General features: G+C 43.4%; 1 protein-coding gene and 1 non-coding gene across 8 annotated transcripts in view; one reads left to right on the top strand and one right to left on the bottom strand.

The window, feature by feature from the left end:
• LOC126481363 (uncharacterized transporter slc-17.2-like) overlaps window positions 1-12810 on the bottom strand; it is a 643476-nt gene that overhangs the window by 542366 nt on the left and 88300 nt on the right. The window lies entirely within an intron of this gene.
• Window positions 8077-8149, top strand: Trnaa-cgc (transfer RNA alanine (anticodon CGC)). The gene has a single exon. It is a non-coding gene; the product is annotated as a tRNA-Ala (tRNA).

Raw genomic sequence — 12810 nt, 5'->3', positions numbered from 1 at the left:
CGCCGTTCAGTGCGCACGGTTGAACATTGAGGCTCGGCAGTAGACGAACCATACTTTTCCCATCTTGACCCAACGTCATCTGCCGTGGCGCCTAGACATCGGGTGACAATGGCATCACGCAAAACTTAATCATCTTGTGGGTTGCAGCGAGCTCAGCCCCTACAGTGCAGACGATATGGAACTTTGCAACCCAAGAACTCCGCGGCCAGGCCAGCGGAGGCTGTTTACAGCATGCCAGACAGGTCATTAGCTGGCTGCATGGCGGTGGTGGATACCGCTGGCAAACAGCAGCTCTTCATGCATCCAAGATGTCACAAGCCAATCGCAGACCCGTACGTATCCATCCACGAGGGAGATATCTGGGCCAGTACATGAGCTCCAGACAGCTGGTCCATTGCAGCCAGCAACCTGAAGATCTCCACTACGTTGAGCCAAGGCCCGGGCCAGCGACTTCTAGACAGCACATCACCTTCTCAGGTGGGATTCTTAGCTGATCAGCGATGTGCTTGTTGAAGCTTGTTATAATTGTACTGTCGTTCTTCCAGCCAACAAGATAGCGCCAGACTGAAGGTCCCAATCCTTATCGGACTTAGATACTTCACTATTTTTGCTCTCAAGATTCTTCAGCAAAGAAAACCATAAGATTTATTAAGTGTTTATTCTACTTGAAGCTTGGTTTTGATCTTTCCTTTTTAAAAACCTGAAGTGAAAAATCTATTTTTCATTTTCAGCCTGGAGTTATCACGACTTATGGACTGACGTGCTCAAATTTAGGACCTTCCAATTGCTGTAAAAGCTAAATGAAAAACCATCAAATCAAAATAGAGTCACTCAATTATTTAAATAATATTTTGTGGGAAAGAACTGGCTTGAGACTTTTCGAACAGAATGATGTTGTCGGCTATTTTTGAAAGAGAATGATTTGGATGCAGGCAGTTTTCTTATTCTTTTTTCCGGTACATGTATGTTTCATTGCTAAAAATTTAAATAATGTATGCCCAATATAATTGCATAAAAATGAACAAGTAGATGGAGTTAATGGCTTTTCTAAACTACTTCATGTTATAAGAAATCATTGTGAGAGTTAAAAAATTATAGGATTAAATCAGATTTTGGTGAGTTTTGGGGCATAATGGGGTGAGTAATTGGAGGGTTTCGTTTCTCTATATGAAAATTACGCCACGTGTACCACATTTGTTAATGAGATGGTAATAAAATCGTTATTTTCGATGTCCTGTAGTTCCAGCCTCTCTTTTCCCTTTCTGTAGGTGGGGCTTAGTCACCATGCAGATTCCGAAGAAATCTAATAACAGCAATATTTTCCTTCTCAACACGGCTGTGATGACAAAACATTAAAAGATGTATGACTGATGTTATCAAGTATCACTCCAACATATATACTCAGAATCCCACTTCTGTGAAATCTGAGGTGACAGCTATGAATTAATGATGATGCTGGGGTTTTTATGTACCTATACACGTTATTAATGGTCCATCACCTTGGTAACTTATACTTACCATATATCTCTAGATAACACTTTTTTGAAAGAAATATTCCTGGCGGACAGCCATTATGGCAGTGTGTGTTGATTAGCGCTTGTTTCTTGTAAGATTTCTATAGAAATAAAATAATAACAGCAGCAGAAACAACAACAACAATAATAATAGTAATTATAATAATAATAATAATAAAGAAGTAATAATAGTACATGAAAAGTGAGGCAGGAAGATATGAGAGAAAAAAGAAATATATCACCATTACCAAAATGTATCAAGGAGGCAGTATGTACTACGACAGATTCTGAGCTGTCTTAGGCATTCTCAGTGGCGGATTCCCTTTCGCTCTATCTTGAATGACACTATAGATCTGAAAGCAAGTTGACGGTGTGCTCAAGAGTTCCCATTTCACCATGGGTGCGATTTGCTAGGTACTGTAGATCCAGCATCCGTTTCAAACCCGGCTTATGATCCGAAGACAACTGGTTATCTCTTTTCATTCGGTTTTTCTTATCCTGGTATGGAGCCTTCTCCTTCTTGCACCACACATTGTATCTTTTTGCTCCGTCCATGCGTTAATTAATCATCTCACTTTCTTTCAACTGCTGTGAGAAAATTGGAGCTGTAGCATTCACAAAGCCAATATCTCTCCTCATCACGCAGTGCCTTGTAGATAGAAGTGCCCTGAAATTTGCATCCTTCCATGTGGCAGCAAACGCGTATTCTGTTGACATATTTTGTACCATTTCATGATGTTTAGTATTTTAGTATGTTCGAGTTTGTATACCATGATGAAACTCTCTATAGATTAATTATTACATTTAAAGATAATTTTCCAAACCCGGCAATGTGAAAATTTGTAGTAATTATATGATACATTATTTATTGTTGTATCCTTTATAATACCAATTGTATCCTTTAATCCAAATTGAATGTTTTACCTGCACATGTTGCTCACAACTGGTTGCTCATTTCTTTCATTCTGTATAAATATTCCGGGTATGGACCATTTCCTTCAGATGGTGGACAAGACCAGCGGTTGCTTCAGTGTGAAGCTTTTGGAGATCTTCCCTGACATTTGGTGGTCTGGGTTACTAGATGATATATATATGTTCGTACAGCACTGGGAAATGAAATGCTGAAGAAAGGTTTTATACCGGATGTCTGCAGGTGTGAGTGACTATATATCCATAGGTAGCAGGGAATGAAAGATAAAGCCTTTCGTGTATTGTTTCCACTGTGATCTTCCGTGTACTCTTGCGCAATTTGCTCGGTTTGTCGCTGTACGGGGTGATTTTGCTAAATGAGAACGAACTTCTGAAAACGACCCCTGAGAAGATGAGGAGCAAAAGGGTCATATGAAAATATGGCCGAAAACGCAATCCAACGGAGGTAGTTCTACGTGAAGAGGGAGATAAAACTTTTTTGAGGGTGAGAACATAGAATGCGAGTGGGAATATTCGGCTCTGACTATCATTTTAGCTTCACAATCAACAGGGCAGTGAGCTAGAGCACCGTCATGAAGTAGCCACATTACCCTTCGTATCACCAAGGCACGTCTTCCAGCAGAAGAGATAGGGTCACTCGCAAGAGGTGCAGACATGCCTCACGTGTGAGGCGCTCTGGAAGGATGACCGGTCCCAGGAGCGGTCGCCAGTAACCTGCCCCCACAATTGAGGCTGAAATAATGCTGATGACTCGTTGCCAACATACCACTGGGAATCTCTATAGCCTACCAGTGGATGTCGTGCAAACTGACGATGTCGCCTCCCGTAGCAACGTTATGAATAGAAAGGATGACAGATATGTCAGCATCGCAGTAGCCTGACAGTTGTGTTGGAGGATGACGCTCTCAGTCTTCTGGCTTCACCCATGCTGGTGGGCCTTCTGCCTCGTGCTGATACCGGAGTCATTGTCACTGTTTTATTTTTAAGTGGATGTAGCTTTCTTACAATGCATTTCCGGCCATATATCCACATTACATTTTTTGCTCCATATTCTCTCAGGGATCGCTCCCTTCTGTTCGTCTCCAGTTAGCAAAATTGATTTGAATAAGATGGGTCAGAATGATGATGATGATGTTTGATTTGTGGCGTTGCTCAACTGCGAGGTCATCAGCGCCCATACAAAGTCTCAATTTCTACGCAGTCCATTTTCTTTTCACGATCCAATCTAGTCACTCTCGCAAATGATGATGATGATGAAATGATGAGGATAACACAAACACCCAGTTCCCAGGCAGAGAAAATCCCCAATCCGGGCGGGAATCGAACCCGGGACGCCGTGATCCAAAGGCAGCAACGCTAGCCTCTATACCACGAGCTGCGGACATGGGCGGGAATGCTTTACCGTCAGTTCGTATGGTTCGGTCCGAAGACGCCTGAATAGTTTATAGCCGAAATATTAGCAGCAGCATAATTATGGTTACTGTGAAATGAAAACAAAACAATAACCTAAATAAAGGTATACTGTTCGAAAGTGGACATTTGTGAAGCTAAAACCAGCTGCTAGTAACGTTCAGCGCTCCTTGGAATGCTGTTCAGAAAGCGGTCCTGACCTTACTGCTCAGGCTCTTCCACTCTTCATAAAAGGCTCTCCTGAGGTCACCCCATTCTACGAGGAGGGCTACCGCGACGACGAATCTCAAGGTTTCGACAGTCCGTATCCCGACCAAATGGTATATATATATATATATATATATATATATATATATATATATATATATCAACAATCTCAGATAAAACTGTTCATGGTCTCTTAACAATAACTGGCCAGATACACCTTTTAAATGTAGTTTGGCAAGTAATTAAGAAATGATATATGATTACTGGCCCAACAGATGACAGGCGCACCTCTCTGCTTAATTGGAGGGACATGAAAGTTGCCTGTATGACAGCCACTTTCAGTTTTCAGTTCTTTTATTACTTTATTTCGGAATCAGTTAATTCTGAAGCTATACTTCCCCGTCAGACTGTAGACACAGCGACCGACTGCTTTTAACAACACACGTCTCACAAGCTTCATGACCAGCATAGCACAGATCTTTCAGATGTTTAACCCAGAGTTCCTTGCCTAGCGGGGAACGCTGTGATTGGCCCAATGTACCGCAACCAGATCCTTTGACTTCCCATAAGCTTCAAAGAGGATACTATACCGACATCTGTTCTGCTCTGTCAGTTTTCGTTCATCTTGTTACAGTCTTACTGGGTTCATTAATTTGTTATATGGGTCAAAGGTTTATCTACAATGAGGCATAGCTATGTCAAGTCAAAGAATGTTGGGTTTACCTTAGACTTGGAAACCAAATTTCAAAAACGGCAACCGCTTACACACTAAGTGTCAGATATGGATTTCAACCTCCGTGTTCCTCTATGACCGCTGTCAGAGACCAAACAAATCTTGCGAGTTATACCATCACGGATTAATATTATTTGAAATAAATTAAATTTAACCTTACAAAATGAGTTCAAAACCATATCCGGATGAAAATCATGGAACAACATTCATCTTCATTTCAATTTTTATTATAATACCATTTCCATATATTTTCACCAGAACAAGACATCTGCACGTCGGCAGAGAGACCTCAGCACCAATGATGAAGGCTCCATTCCTTCATTTCCTTTGCCCACCTTGTTTGTAGTAGAGGGTGCTGGACGATTCTGTAGAGCTGTTCGTAATGAACGCACAGAGGACAACTTAATCGTCTAGGTTTTCACAGCTCCCCTGTTGCCTTCAAAAAATACAACGCGTAGTTCTTTCACATTCTCATTGAGGTAACTACCATCGTACGAGCCATAATTCGTAGGAAGACGTCATTAACTGGCGTTCATCGCTGGAGACTACTACAAGGCACAACTAAAGTGTTTCGTGCCTCACGACAGTGGGTGAATATTCGATTGACACTGATGTTGATTACGCCAACACGACAGGCACCTTCCCGAATTGACAACGCCTCGTAGAGGGCCGGAGCCATGGCATGGATGGTGGAGTGCAGGGTGCGGCAGTGAGGATCTATCGAATGTCCGCTGGCGCATACAAGACATTGTTGACAAAATACAGATTTATTTTTCATGGGTACTCAGCTGTCTTCTTTAGGGACTGGCAGTAGCAAGACGAGCAGGCGAAACTTACGCGTTGACCCCTGCGTGTCTCGCAGTCTCAGCTACCACAGTGACAGGGCTCCACGCGCAGTGGGCAGTTACCACACAAGAGGTTACTGACTTGACGCCCGCTTTGTCCCGGTGGCCAGCAGGTCAGCTAGCAAGTTACTAGGGTTCTCTTGGTGACGTCATAGACGGCGCCCCGGAGAAGCACCCGTCAGCGCTGCAAGAGGTGACTGTAATTATGAAGAACTATATCATCGCCTCTCTGTGAGAGAGCGCTGTAAGATGCCTGTGTCTGCTCATAGGTGCAGGTCGGGGGGCAGATCTACTGCATTCTCCCGGGATGACGATAATTCGGTAGTTCACCAATTACATCAGCTAGGTCTCCAGGAGACCTGGTGGTATGAGGAACCCATCTTCTCAACAGCGAAAGCGAAGACAAGGTGGTGGCAGCAGACTTGGAACACGAGCACCAGCCTAACTATGACGCCAGAAACCAAGATGGCTCACCTGGAACATAAGATGGCGATCAGCCTTGCGAACATGGCATACTGGCACAGCTCTGTGACGTCAAAGTCCAGCTCAGACCTATTAGGCTATTACAGTGTGGAATTCTGTCATACTGGCCCAGACTTAAGATACTAGCGTGACTCTACTACGACGTTAGAATCCGAGATGGTTGACCTGGAATTCAAGATGGCGATTGAGCATGACGTCCAGTGCTTACTGGGACAGAGTTCTGGAATACTGACACAATGACGTCAGAGACAAAAGATTTTTATGTAGGTCCAGGCTTATCTGTTGACTTATATGACATGTTTCCAGGCAGCAAGTCACTCCTAAGTTTGGATGCGTCTTTATTTCAACAAACACCGGAAGGGGCAGCCTTCCAGACATTCTCCCCTCCCCTCCTCGACTTCTTCCCCGTAGTTAAGGTCCAGCTTCAAACCGTACACTACTTAGTAGGAGTTCCTGAGATTCAAACGAACAGCTTTTCAAGAAGATGTCCCTTTCCCCGGTAGATAGGTCCGTGATGGCGCACCAGTGCAACCTGCCGGAAGGTTGGGCACAGCTGTCACCTGCTAGAGTCACTGTCGCCTAAGACATACGGATCCAGCAGACAGCTCACAGTCAGTGACATCTCAGGGCAGAGAGGGACACTACACGCTTACTACCGTTTCGATAACCCAAACGTACACTTGTGCAGTGGCTCTGAAGCTAAAGAAAAACAGCCGATCCATAATATATACTGGAGCCATCATGGCATCAGCTGCCATAGGTTGGGGAGGCTAAACAATTGAGGTTCATCCTGACAGCCATCCAGCCTAACCTTATCTAACTTGCTCTTCAACGTGATTCTCATCGTCCCTGGCCTGCACAACCACCAGTTAAGTTCCTTATTGGGGCTGTGTGGGAAATGACGGGAAGGAAGTACTCTGATAGGTTGTTCTGTGTAGACAAGACGGGTTGCTGATACACTTACTTTGATCTAAAGATGAAACAAATCAGAGCTCCAATTCACGGTGGCACAAATGACAGCCACCAGAAGGCGTTACTGTTCGTATTTACTGTGGTTGTTGTTTGGACTAGCAGGGTATATAAGACGCGGGAACAGTCAGATGTTGAATGGTTACTGAAGAACATGGAGGGACCACGTACTCTTGTGAGACAATCTGCATCTGGCAGAGTTTGAAGGGATCCTCATTGCGGGTCTCCATTTAGCCGGCTGGTCGAATTGTACAATACCCAGATTTGTGGGGCCTTCATATGTAACAGTTTCCCACGCTGGAATGCATAAGAACGTCAAGTCAGACATACTTGTCGTCAAGATTCCGGTCGACCACGTCTGACCACCATAAAGGAGGAAGGCTGTATTGTACACCAATTACGTTGTGATCCCCTCACATCCGCGTCTGCTATCCAGCAACAAGTAATGGACCCCCTGCAACGTTCTTTGACATCCCACAGCATTGGTCACGGACAATCAGCTGCCGGCCTAGGGAATCATCGTCCCATGTGGAGGCTGTCGTTCGCACCTCAACAAAAAGGGGTGCATTTGGAGTGGCACCGTGACCTGGAAGCATGGACTGCTGATGAATGGCATCGCATTGTCTACGATAATGATCGAATCAGACGAAATGAATTAAAATGTGTGCTACGGCCGGGACTTTTTTTTTAATCTCATTTTGTTCACTTCGTTGCACCTACTCGGGGCGGACGTCGTAAGAGATCCGTTTAAGTTCGTTGTTGATCGATTAGCTCAGTTTTTTTAATACAGAGGGCTGCTAACCCTCTGACCGAACACGCTGAGCTACCGTGCCGGGAAGGACTCGAACTCGGGTCTTCTTGCTTGCTAGGCAGAAATGCTAACCATTACACTAGCACACCACAATAGTCAACATTGCTGCGCGATCTACCTAAGGTGATTTCTCTCCTGCACTGAGGTAGTTCGTGCAGCAATGTTTTCTATTGTGCTATGGTAGTACAATGGTTAGCATTTCTGCCTCGCAAGTCAGAAGACCCGGGTTCGAGTCCCGGCCGCAACACAAATTTTAATTCATTTCGTCTGCTACGATCATTATCGTAGATAATAAAAAGGGACTTAAATGTCTCAGGGAAACATTTAATAATAAGATCTATAGCATCGCATTGTGTTCAGCGACGAATCACGGTTTGCACTGCCCCATATGACCATCGCAGGCGAGTATGGCGGCGACCTAGGGAGAAGCAAAGCAGTGTTATTCTTGGAGTCATAGAGTGGGAAGCCATTGGAAATGATTTCAGGCCGCGGATGGCAGTAACTGAGAGATCTCTGATGGTACAACGGTACGTCACGGACACTCGAGTCCTCATCTGTTACGGTACCATGCTGCAATTTTGCAGCATGATATTGCTCGTTCACACAGGGGACGTGTCTCTACAAACTGCTTGCGTGATTTTGAGGTACAACACTAGCAGGAAAGATCACTATTAGATATATCCCTGTTAGAACATATCTGGGATAAGCTCGGACGTCAAGTTCGTCTCAGTGTGAATATCCAAGATATGAAGGATGATTACAGGAGTTGTGTGCCAGGTTGTCTCAGGAAAGAAAACAACAGCTTTGTGATACCCCTCCCAACCGAAGCAAGGCATTCATCCAGGACAGAGCGGTTCGAAATCTTACTGATAACCGGCTTAATAGCCGCGGTAGTCTAGCGGTTCTAGGCGCTCAGTCCGAAACCGCGCGACTGCTACGGTCGCAGGTTCGAATCCTGCCTCGGGCATGGATGTGTCTGATGTCCTTAGGTTAGTTAGGTTTAAGTAGTTCTAAGTTCTAGGGGACATGACCACAGATGTTAAGTCCCATAGTACTCAGAGCCATTTGAACCATTTCTTTGAACCGGCTTCATAGTGTCAAGGTCTTCGAAAATTTGACTCGATTTTGTAATCACAGGAAGAAAAACACATACGCTATTAAGCCGTGAAATTTCATTTCGGTTCATCCTCCTCTTCTGGTTGCTTCAGTTTTTTTTTAAATTTCATATAAATCAGGAGGGCCAGAAGCTGATATTAATCCGGCTACTCCCTGTTATATAGAGGCCGCTGCCCATAATACGGACAATAAGCGGCAATCGCGTTCTTCGATGACGCCAAGAAACGTGTCCCTTGTTATTTCGAAGTAAGGCTATGAAACAAGGAGCGGGAATGACCTTAAATTGTGCCTTTGGGTTCAATGGGTTCGAGAAATACAATGACGTGCTGTTCACGGTTTTAGATAAGGCGCTCTCGCTCTCGTTTTCTGTCTGTCTGTGTCTCTCTCTTTCTTATCACTTTGACCGTGTCATAGATACTGTAAGTACTTAAGTGCTCATATAAAATCTTTGTGTACCCTTTTTATGAGAGAATTGTAATTTCCAGCATAGTTTTATTTTCAAAGTAAGTGATCGCGAGCAGTTGTTCCCAGCACCTCACCGAGAGCAAAGTAGCTTGTCCCCACCGGCTCCCCTTGGCTCGTATCAGAAGAAGCTGATGCTTCAGCTGCTGTTCTGTAATGTGAGTACTTTGCGGTCCAAGGCTCGCTGTTCCGGCAAATAAAACAAGAACAGCTGAATTCGCTTTACATAACCCTTAAATGACGCGTTTGTGCGCTCTAGTGGTCTGCAGCAGGTCTTAATAGTTTCCTCTTGAGTTGTTTGACTACCCAAAATTTCTTTCTACGCTGCTCCATTCCGTTTATCTCTGTAAGCTGCCTTCAATAAAAAGTCTAGATAATCTTTGCTGCCCCCTGTTATTTTCGACTATTAGTGTTTGCTCCATCGCCCGCATCTCGTGGTCGTGCGGCAGCGTTCTCGCTTCCCACGCGCGGGTTCCCGGGTTCGATTCCCGGCGGGGTCAGGGATTTTCTCTGCCTCGTGATGGCTGGGTGTTGTGTGCTGTCCTTAGGTTAGTTAGGTTTAAGTAGTTCTAAGTTCTAGGAGACTTATGACCACAGCAGTGGAGTCCCATAGTGCTCAAAGCCATTTGAACCATTTTTTGTTTGCTCCATCACCACAGGTTTGGCGCGTGTTGCACCAAACAATTATTCACAAATTTCGTTGCTTCCATATTTGGCTGACACACACTTCCTTTTACTTCTCACGTTAATTTGACTTTAAAAAATCCAACAGTAACGCCTTTTTACAAAAGTTGCTATCCGTTCTACTCCTGTAGTCCATTTTTCACTTTCACTCAAAGCTGCGCTCTTTCGCTCCATCCTTCAAAAATATGCCAGTATGTTGTTTTTACCCTACTTCCTTCTCCTAGCTCAAATGTTTCTAGGTATCAGTATCCCTTCACTTACTGTCTCGCAACTTCTGCAGTTCCGACGTTTCACGTATATCTTTTCTTATTTCTACTATCCTTCTGTATTTGTGTATCCTCTAAGCTGCTGGTCATACTACTGAGCAGTAATACGTGTTCCTTTCATTCAACGGGGAGGAACATTAATCTGCCACCTTCGGTGTTCATAGCTCCGCCCTTGCACTCTATTATTTTGGGGTTTTCTTGGATTTAGTGCTCTGCTTCTTTGACATACAAGGTAAACAGCAGTGGCAATAAATTGATATCCTGTCAACCATTCAGGTAATAAGTAGGATTTTACTTAATTATCGTTTCTCTTTATTCGATTTTTTCTGGTTTACGAACTATAAATTATCTCCTTCTCATTCTAATTTGCTTTAATGAAGGCATTCTGCAGTTCTTCAGTAGACTAAAGCTATCTAGTGTCTCCTACTTATTACTTCCATTACCAAAAGTCTATCGAAAGTAGCGTCACTGGTTCGAATCTCGTAAGAAGCAATCATTTGTTTACTTTTCATTTAACTCCAGTTCTATTAAGATATGGAAATTTTAATTTTAATTACTAATCACATGAAAATGAATTAAAATTTGGTAGAGATGCGAAATGTCTCATTGTCAAACTGAAAAGTTATATGCATGGTGCACCAGAAACAGCTAACGGTTTTGAAAACAATAGCGCCCGGTCAAGTGTAAATAACTATTTTATGATTCAGATCCATTCTGTTTTTTTTATGGAGAAGTAATGCATATCGCTATTCGTCGAAAATAAAATTTGAGAAGTGCCCACCGTGCAGAAAAACACATTCATGTGTTCTATTTGGAAGAGATAACATAACTCGTCCCAACATGTCGTTTGGTTTCTTCCAAATGTACACACGAATTAGATCTCTATCTGGTTGGGCGTTGCTCATAAGCTTTTTATTTCAGATAGTCCCACAAAAGTAAAAAAGTGCTATCGGAGAAGGCGAATGAATAGACCATTTGTTGTCCGCAAAGCGAGACATGAGTCTGCGTGGAAACATTTGATTCAGGACTGCCATGGAAAGTAAGGTCTATTGCTACATCTTGCTGGAACAATGAATAACGATGGGAATCGACTTTATGACGCAGATATGTTTGCAACATGGCTGTGTAGCGCTCGGAATATATTGTTACAGTAGGCCCTCGTTTTCCTCAGTGATCCGTTCACAAAGGCCTCTTTAACTTGCAAAAGCTCCTACAGTTCGTTGTCAAATTAAAGTCTCGTCGTCCTGCGTCTTTCAGTACTCTTATGGAAAACTGGGATATAGTACGTATCGTACTGAAGACGGCTGTACAAAATACGGGGAAAGCTGATATCCGCCGAGTGCGATAGCTTGCCTCCGAGCTGACCGTTGAAGGATATGCAAGATCGCGTACCGTGCACGACTCGCCTTTTCCGGTATACGAAGACGCCCTGTGGGGTTATTATACTTCACAGTTCCATCTTGACACCATTTCGATACCAACAGCAGCAGAGCATTGAGAATAGCGGCATCACATCGACCAATCCTGCATTGAAAGTAGCGTCTTGGAGCTGTGATGGAGTCTGTATTTATAAACTCCGCCACCAGCGCTATAAGACGCTCCACGTACCAGCGTTCCATCTCAACTACACGTCAGAGAACAGTGCCTAACATAGCACGTAGTATTACAGGACCCGTGGTGGGTGTTCTGTGAAAGAAAGTTTAAAACAGCAGCGAAATGCACAAATGCTGTCTCAGATGTGCTGGCTATTTTTTAACGCAATCAGAAAATGATATTACGTTTGAACTGTATTTATTAATTTTTTCTACCTTCCGCGTTTCGGCGTTAGGCCATTCTCAAAAGCTCTGCAAGGAAATACACGAAAAGTAATCAGTAAAAATACATCGGTCAGTTCCATAAAAATTACTTTGAACAAGTGGAAGAAGCAAGCAGTCAGGGAAAAGTCTTGAAATGAACATCGTAAAAAAGAAAGGTAGAACTCACCAAAAATCTGTAGCACATTCTTCGGTAAAACGAAACTAAATCTGTCAAACACGGATACAAAGTATCTGGCCTATATTGTCAGATGATATCTGAGTGCCAACTGACTCACTGTACACATCGAAGTATTTGGTCAAGAAGCCGCCAGATGGCAGTACTGTACGACGTTAATGAAAATTTTACGTTCTGTCAGTTGCATCAGGACTTCTGTGTTTCAGAACACAGAATTTTCATTAAGGCAGTGTAGTACTGGCGGCTTCTTCACCTAATACTTCGATGTGTACAGTGAGTCAGTTTGCACTCAGATGACATCAAATAATGTATGCTAGATATTTTCTATCCATGTTTGACAAATTTAATTTTGTTTTACGTAACAATCAGTTATATATGTTTACTGAAT

This window comes from Schistocerca serialis, chromosome 5 (genome assembly GCF_023864345.2).
Source record: "Schistocerca serialis cubense isolate TAMUIC-IGC-003099 chromosome 5, iqSchSeri2.2, whole genome shotgun sequence".
Taxonomy (NCBI): domain Eukaryota; kingdom Metazoa; phylum Arthropoda; class Insecta; order Orthoptera; family Acrididae; genus Schistocerca; species Schistocerca serialis.
Note: the sequence above shows the minus strand (reverse complement) of the source record. Positions and strands in the feature narration are given on the sequence as shown.